Below are 9,029 nucleotides of genomic sequence, written 5' to 3'. Positions count from 1 at the left end.
AAAAAAAAAAAAAAAAGGGTATCTAGAATGTGAGCACATCTGCCCAAGATGGATTCATGACCTCTCCACTAGAAGTAGAACAGCAAAGGAGCTCACAATCAGCAGAGGCTGCAGGAGGAGAGCAAGGGGGATGCAAGACACTGTGCACAAGGATCTAGTCCCAGAGGTAGAGGCAATGCTGTGCTGGTGATTTCATTTTCAAATTTACTTCTTTGTAGCAATAAAAAATCAATAAATCAATCAATGAATCAATCATCTCAAACATTCTCTGTGGATTTCATTTCCCTTGCTGTCTCTGACACATCATTCCTTTGCTTTGGTCTTTGGAGGTGGAGCTGAATTAATTCTGTTATCCCTGAAGTGTCACCCTAGGACATGATATTTCAGGTCCCTTGGGTGTGGCACTTTCAGCTGAGACTTCATACACATTAGAACACTTTGTTGAACCTTGAAGGAGCCCAGACATTATTTTCCCTTGTTGCTCTTCTGTAAGTGATGAGCCTGCTTCATGTAGCCTGGGTGTGAGTGTGTTCTGTCTCACTGGACTTGGACAAACCAGTGACCAATTTATGGTGAGCTTTCTTCTTTCATGATGAGCTTTATTAAAATTTATCCTTACTTCTACTCTGAGCTTGGATCTGTTTGGTCTTCAACATGGATAAACCAATTTCTGGAGATATAAGAAGAAAAGACTGACTAAAATCCTAGTGGCTGGGGCCCCTAATGCACCAGTGGGAACTTGAATGCTTTGGAATGGCCAAGAGGGTTTCTCCACATGCCTTCTGACCAGTTGGTCTCTAGTGCAAGGGCTCCACCTAGCCCTGCTCCTCTCCTACCTCACTGTGTGTGTTATTTTCCCATCAGGGATGACCTGAGTCTGAAAAAGGTGCCAGAGGAGCTGGGAGGACCACACAACTTCTTCCTTTTCTCTCCCAGTGCCTATTGCAGAGAACTAAGAAAATGACCATGAGGAAGAGTAAGAACAAACGAAAGAAAGAAAAGGATGATGCACAGGTACATATTCTTAGCACATTTCCAGAATGCTGGCAACTGGAATAGTGCCACAAGCTATTTTGCTCACCTTGCACACAGTGGCTCCTGTCTGTTTGTCACTGACTGTAGGAAGAGTCCTGTTGTTTTATGTTCAAAACAAATGAATGATGCCTTAGTTACTTTTCTCTATTTTCTGAGACAAAGCACTCGACATTCAAAGTTAAAGGAGGAAAGGTTTACTTATCTCATGGTTTGTGTAGGTTTTAGTCTGTATGCAGCTGGCTCTATGGCAGAGTGACATGGCACAGGGGCAACGGTTCTAGAAGTTCTAGAAGACAAAACAAACAAACAAACAAACAAACAGCAAGAGCAAAAGGGGCAGAGAAATCCTATTTCCTCCCTTGCATTGTATGCTGGCTATCTGCCATGCCATCTCTATGTCCTCCCCATGTCCTCTTCTTACCATAGCTCAGGAAGCTTACAAAATAAGGACCCTGGCTCCCTGCTGGGTTGAACTTCTAAACTTCCCCAGTTGACACAATTGCAACTATTACAAATGATATGTCAGAAAGAAATCATTCTCCAATACTGTCTCTGATTCTGGAACTAGACTCTTGAGCTCAGTGTGTCTTGCAAGTCCCCTGCTGTTCCCAAGAGCCACCTCATGATCTTAGTGCCCATTTTTTGTCCCAAGTGCCCTCTGCTGGTCCTAAGCACCTCAGCAGGGCATTTGTGTCACACTGGTACCTCCTGTGTCTCTCCCATAGAAAGACAGTGTTGTGTTTGTGGCTTCTGGACTTCTCATATACAGATAGTTATTGCTTTTGGAAACATCCCTGGGGATGGCAAACCCACTTTTCACAGGAGTAGCCTATTCTGTTGGGTGATTATCATCTTTGTTTCTAATGTGACCAATCCAGCTCATGTAGTAAGCATTAAAGGTAAATCCAGAGGCTGAGTGGGAGAGTTTCAGGGACCCCCCACAGGCTGCACCAAGCCTCTCTTGGACCCTACCATGTGCACCTTACACTGGACACGTGAAAACAAAAATGATGCTCAGGAAAATCATACAGAAGTGAAGACAGGTGCGTACAAAGCCTTAATTCATCCCACTTCTGAAAACGGCTTTGGTAAATGACCAGAAATAAAACTCAGATACAGAGGTGCTGGCTTCTTCCTAAGCACAGCAGCAAGCCCTGCCTTGTCATGTCAGCATGGGGAGACGTCATTTGCACAGCTTAAGATGCACAGTTGGGAGCCTGGGCTGATGCTGATACTTCACATCACATAAATGACTGTGATAGGCAGCAGCAGCAGCAGCAGCAGCAGCAGCAGCAGCAGCAGCAGCAGCAGCAGCAGCAGCAGCAGCAGCAGCAGCAACGGCAGCAGCAAAATGGTCCCATCATGACCACTATCCTTTTCTTTACAGCAAAGCCAGGAAAGTCTGGACCTATTGCTCCTGAAACAGTGTTTAGGAACTTAAATTCCTCTAGCCTTTGGGCCTTGTGCATGTTGAGGAGGACCTCGTAGTTGCCACAGTTGAAAATCTTCCCTGTGGTCCTTCATTGCTGATGGCAGCTGACCTTTCTGAAATGGGGAAAAGAAATTTCCATAGGAAAGGCATTTTATACTTGAATTTGAAACCTTACTTATTTTTCCTAGCCAGGACTTACACAAAACTCTAACATCTGAGCTCACCAGAATGACAATATTGCAGTGGTCCAGGAACCTTTGTCTTACTGAATGAAAGTTGCTGGCTCAATATCAAAATTTCTTTTAACTTCATCAGTTAGTATGTGAAAGTTTTGTTTTTTCCAATCTACCATTTGTGATTGTTTCATTCATTTATTAAAATAAAAGGGGAATATGATGCCTCTTGGGAACAAATCTCCACAGAGTTAAGGTGTTGATCAGCTCTGGAACCAAGGAGTCCTGGGATTCTCCATCTTGCTCAGGCGCCCCCTGCTGGCCCTGTCCTGTCACCGGCAGTCCCTGCATTCACGGTGGCATGCTGGCCAACAGCTCCTCCAGCTGAATTCTGAGTAACCCTAGTTATAAAGACTGCTCTCCTTTCTGTGGGCTTAGCTTTGAACAAAAGTTTTATTTCCACCAGTCTCCATGTCCACAGAGGACCAAAATAATAGCTGTGAGAAAAAGAGTAAGAACAAATGAAAGAAAGAAAAGGGTGATGCACAGGTACATATTCTATGCACAGGCACACTATCTGGACTGTGTTACTGAGCCTCAAAGAATGGGTGTGATGATCTTGTATAAAGAAGGGGTGGTACAGCTATTGTGCAACCAAATAAAATGTCTTTTGCTTAGACTTTAATCCTCCTTAAGAGTGGATTAAGTGTGGTGCTGGCCTTCACTCTCTTCTGCAGGGCTGATTGCTGAGTTGTTGGTAGAGTCCAAAACCAAAGCTGTGCTTATTTCCAACAATTAGTGCATTAACAGCTCTTGCTAGTTAATAGACATAATTCCTTGACAACTTTTGAAATTGCCTTTTATTTTAATAGATATTCTGTGTAAAGAAAGCAACCTCAACCCATTCCTTCTAGGGCCAGGGGTCTATAGACAGCAAAATAGGATAAGGACCTCACTAAATCTTCTTCATATCCCTGAGTGAATGGAGTTAAACTTTGCTGGAGAAATTCCTCTGGAAAGCAGGTTTGGAATAGGAGAGAGAGAGAAACAAAGGAGAGAGAGAGAGAGAGAGAGAGAGAGAGAGAGAGAGAGAGAGAGAGAGAGAGAGAAAATAGATACCAGTACAATAGATATTCACACACACACTTACAACTTCTAATTTTCAGGTAAACATGAATGAAACCCCTTTCTAACCTGCTGCCCACTTGAGAGATACGATTTTGTCAGAGACAAACAAACAAAGGAAACTTCACATAGATCACTGGAAGAGATGATTTAGGAAGTGGTTCCAGAAGCCCATCTAGCTATAGCAAGTACTAGGTAGGAAGAAGTGTCTCTGGCTCCCTATAAAAGAGGCCAAGGCCAAGGGCTCACAACTCCTCCATCTTTCTGGAACTCTCTAAACTGATTCTTACCAGAGTAGCTATATATCTTCTCCTTTTCTTCTGAAAAAGTGAAGCTGTACCAGAAAAAAAATTGTTATTTTGAGAACTTTGTTCTTTTGATACTGCCTACCACTGTAACTGCTTCACAGCTTTGTAAGTTTTTGATCCCTGTAGCCATAAGAGTATAACTGAACATATAAAATGCCTCATTGTACCACTGTACCAAGCTTCATACACTGATGATCATTCTACACTTGTCACCAATTATGTCACCCTGCTAGTTAATCAGAAGAACTGCCAGTCGTTCTGTCTCACCTTGTACCTCCTTTGTACTTCCTGTTTGTGCATCATGTAAAAGCCCTAGACACCTGGGGATGGGTCTTGAAATTCTGGGAATGATACCGATCAGTGCCCGTTGATGTAAATAATTCTGCCTCTGAATCCGGATGCTGTTTTGGTGTTTTTGCTTGCTGCTCCATTTCTTTTCCAATAAAGTCTTCCTTTATAAATTTGGTTCCTTTAATCCTTTACTGGGGTGGAGTTCAGGATTCTCCAAGCTTCTCAGACAGCAAAGCAGCAGTGCACATACCTCAGACATGACCTCACTGGTTCCATGGCCAGATACCCAAAAGGAAGTGCTGGCCAGAGTCAGTACCCAGATCTATAGTCTTTGGTTTTTTATATTAATTTTATTGAGAAAGAAATAGCATTGAGACAGTTTCAAAACAGGTTACTAGGAGAGTTACAATAATTAATGTATTGCATATTGTTGTCTCTGTAGTAGTTATTCATAGTACAAGATGCAGATATGATAACTTTTCTTTTTTTGGCGGAACTGGGGATTGAACTTAGGCTCTTGGGCTTGCTAGGGGAAGCACTTATTCTACTGAGCCATCACCCCAGTTCCCAAATTGTTTTATGGAACACTTCACAAATTTGCGTGTCATCCTTGGCAGGGGCCATGCTAATCTTCTCTGTATCGTTCCAATTTTAGTATATGTGATGTTGTCTAAACACTATTAGTACAAGACTTTCTTCTCATTGAACTAAGAGAAAGTAGCTGTATATCTATCCTATCATTTATATCCCTGATTTTTGTTTCCTTTTGTCAGAGATGGGTATTCCATTGCCATTAAAATATTGTAGGTGTGTGAATTCAGCAAAGCAATCCAATATAGTCCAGTAGTCCATAATAGTAGTGGGTTATCCGTAGGACTGGCAATGTCAGAAGTTATTGACTTGAGCCTTTTACAGATCAGCATATTAATATGGCTTTATTTTTTATACTTCATTTTTATACTTTTCTGTTGGATGGTTAAGACCAAGATAAAACAAGACATATATAACCAGAAATGTAACTTTTATAGTCTTTGGCCACAGATTAGCTGATGAATGGTGTCTGTGTATTCAAAGTGGTTAGGATAGATGTATAGTTACATTCTCTTAATGAATAGAGTGATTTGTTCTAATGGTGTTTGTAAATAGGATCTCATGTCCGCATCTTGTACAGAAATTAACCACTAGGAAGAATGTATGCAATGTGTTAATTATTGGAACTGTCCTACCAATTTGATTTGAAACTGTCTCATTGCTATTTATCAATAAAATTATGGAAAAAAGTAGTGTTATACTGCCCCCTTGTGGATTTTGTTTTAGGGTCGTCTCTCTTTTCCAGCAATTAGAAACTCTTAAGCTGAGCCCTTAGGAAGTAATATTCATTCATAAGGACATTGATGAAAAAGTCAGTCACTCCTTCTGATCAGGACTGGGGATAGATTTACATAGCTCATTTTATGAGGAATACATGCCTCTATCTATTTGGAAGATAGGATATTCAGAATCTTGCCTGTCCAAGGAGACACACATAAGGATGAAGGTACTATCTGATGTCTCAAGGACAGTCTCATAGAACTGGAGTGAGAGGCTGAAATCTGAGAAAAAGTGGAGTTTTTCCACTGCCAGGTGATACTATAGAAAACTGTTTCAGAAAACCCAACAGGGTCAGGGATATAGGTCAGCAGGCATAAACACCTACCAAGCAAGCATTAGGTCCTGAGTTCAATCCCTGGTACCAAAACAAACAAACAAACAAACAACCCCACAAAACATGGCATAGAAGATATTTAGTCTGAGGAAGGTTCTCTAAACTGTTCTGTCAATCACTGAAAGCTAAGGGACATAAACTTTGGCCACTTGGTCCTATGGCTCCCCTCTTACGGGTGGCTAGGATCATGCCCTGAGCTGTGTAGATTCAAGTGGTCAATCAGGCTATTCTTGAGACTTGGAAAAATCTGTGCAGTTAACATTGAGAAGGAGCTCAGTTTTTCGCTTCCTCCCTCACTCTCTCATTAAAGGTCTCAACTTCTTGTTCTTTCTCCTCCTCACTTTGGTTCTCATCGTGTGTGTGTGTGTGTGTGTGTGTGTGTGTGTGCGTGCGTACGCGCGCGAGTGCACAGGAAAGGAGGGAAATTGAAGCTTATTTTTTTCTAGGTGAGTAACTCATGGTTACCAGACAACGAGAAGAAGCTTTAATCTGTGAGGTTTGTAGGTATGTTAAAGATACCTAGGGAGAAAAATCATCAGAGAAGGTTTTAAATTAAGTTCAAACTTCTCCCCTTCTGAGGAGGATCACCTCAAAATAACACAAATATCTCAGAAACTATGTTTTTCCCTCAAGCCAAAGGGCAAGACTTCTTCTGGATCAGAGGTGCTATATCTGCTTCACGGGCTGAGATTTTCCAGTGCAGCTTGTCCTGTATGCCATTGTCCTCCCAGGCATAATTGGGCCCTTGAAGAAAGGCCCTGGCAGGACCCATCCCTTTTTCTCCCTCTTTCCTTACATTTGTGTTTTTTCATCAGGTACTGCTCCTGATAATTTTGTTCATAACCTCATGAGAGATTGGGGATTAAACGGGGAGCATTGTGTCAGGTGACCTCTCTCTCTTCCTGCTCTGTGTTTTGGAGCTTCTCAATTTAAGGTCTTGAGATTAAATTAGGAAACAAGCCAAGAGAAATCCCATACATGCATGGCCTCTGCATGTCATAATTCCTCTCTATATGTAAGCCAACTTAAACCCCATTCACTTTGGAATTTGACTTTAATAGTCATTCTCACTACAACTCAAAGAAAGGGCCTTCTGGGAGATTTCTGAGTTTGAAATGTGGCACAGACATCATTCCTGGGGACACTACTAGATGCCTAGTCCAAAGCAGAAAGACTCATCCAGGATACTAGCTGCAAATCCACACTTGGGAATAATGGGACAAAACCTGGTGTTAATAGGGAGCCAGAGGAGGAGGTTGAGGCTACAATCAGACCTCCTGCCAGATAGGAGATATCCTGTCATTTGGGGGTCAGGTGGAGGCATAAAAATGTCATGGGTAGACATCTGCAGCCTAGCAGGTTGGAACCTTGGCATGCCTCCTTCCCTCACCTTGGCCTTGTAGCCTAGGAATGGCTTGCATCAGGAAATAGGTGGAACCTCACATTGGTCTCTCTATACCTTCCTTCTGGCCCATCAATTACTCTATCATACTCAGTCCTAGAGTGTCTCCTTCCCCAGATGAGATGAACAGGGCCCGAATCTTTTCTATGCATGACCAGGATGCTCCTCTAAGACCAGGAGAGGTGGCAAGAGGAGAAGCCTCTAAATTACAATGCTATTTGACAACTAGGCATGTTTTGCAAAACGGAAGGGAAATAGGGTAAAATGGCCTGTGTATAACTTTTCTTTGCTCACAAAAATTACCTAATTGAACATCTCAGTGTTCCTTTTGGGCTCCTCAGTTAGCTGCTTGGGGACTAACATTCTCCCCTTGTCCCATCAGGGAGATCTAACCTTCAGGCTGCAACATAGAAGAGGCAAAACCCAGGGAATCCCTTATATCTCCCTATCCTGAATTCAGGTCCTCTACTCCAGAAGCTAACCAGCTGTCCCTCTGTACCAATCTCAGAGTGGGTGGGGAATAACAACAGCTCCAGGTATAGGTTATATCATAAACTAGGATATTAGTTGACTGATCAGGGTGAAGGAAAAGATACCAAAACAGCTGATTTAAATGTCACTTGACTTGTTTATGTTTGTCTGTCTGTTGTGTTTGTGCTGGTAATCAGTCATAACACCTACAGCTTGTTTTGTTTGAGCCTGACAATTTTTCTTTTTTATATTTCCATGGGAAACTGTTAGTATAAGTTTTCAGGGTAGTCAAACTTATTAGAGCCTTGCTTTTACTGCCTCTGGAGTCTAAAGACAGAGAAACCAACACAAAGAAGATAAAACACTCAACTGTGATGGTCAGGCAAAAACATACATGAGTCAAGATAGAAAACTTGGGATGATGAGTACTGCCTCTGGGTGGTCAGGACATTTTTGGGGAGGTGTGACTGAGACATATCCTAGATGGAGGTTAAATACACAGAGGAGCAATTCAGGGTAAGAAACACTCATTAAAGGTATATGTGGGAGGGGTTTGAGTGTACAGAGAAGTGGCTCTGAGGAGTCGCAGGAAACTTCCAGTAGAGGGAGTTGAGAGACCGTGCAGTGATGTCAGTGATAGGGCCCAGAAAAGGTGGAATGTAAAAGTTCTAAGCCAGGGGCACAGAAGATGTTAAAGTTATCTCTGGCTTCTAATTTGAGTTGGTATTTTCATTTAATTGATATTCTAGGATATGTCATATGCATTGCACATTCTTGCTTTAATTTTCTTTTTTTATTAATTTTAATGAGAAAGAAATAACAATGAGAGTTTAAAAACAGGTTATTAGGACAGTTACAATAATTAATATATCACATGTTGCTGTCTTCATAGTAGTTATTCAGAATAAAAGATGCAGATATGATATATTGTCTAAAAACTTTTTTTACTTTTCAAAGTTTTATTGATAAACATATAGCAATGAGACAGTTTCAAATCAAATCAAAAGTACAGTTTCAACAAATAATACACTGCATATATTCTTCTTAGTGGTTAATTGCTGTACAAGATGCAGACTTGTGATCCTAC

At 41.6% G+C, this 9,029-nt stretch overlaps 1 non-coding gene and 1 gene segment (V, D, J or C); both read right to left on the bottom strand.

The window, feature by feature from the left end:
• LOC101566418 overlaps positions 1-9,029 on the bottom strand; it is a 468,690-nt gene that overhangs the window by 131,253 nt on the left and 328,408 nt on the right.
• Positions 4,938-5,042, bottom strand: LOC111814269. Its single transcript, XR_002819290.1, has one exon. It is a non-coding gene; the product is annotated as a U6 spliceosomal RNA (small nuclear RNA).

This window comes from Octodon degus, unplaced genomic scaffold (assembly GCF_000260255.1).
Source record: "Octodon degus isolate 3935 unplaced genomic scaffold, OctDeg1.0 scaffold00284, whole genome shotgun sequence".
NCBI classification, from domain to species: domain Eukaryota; kingdom Metazoa; phylum Chordata; class Mammalia; order Rodentia; family Octodontidae; genus Octodon; species Octodon degus.
Note: the sequence above shows the minus strand (reverse complement) of the source record. Positions and strands in the feature narration are given on the sequence as shown.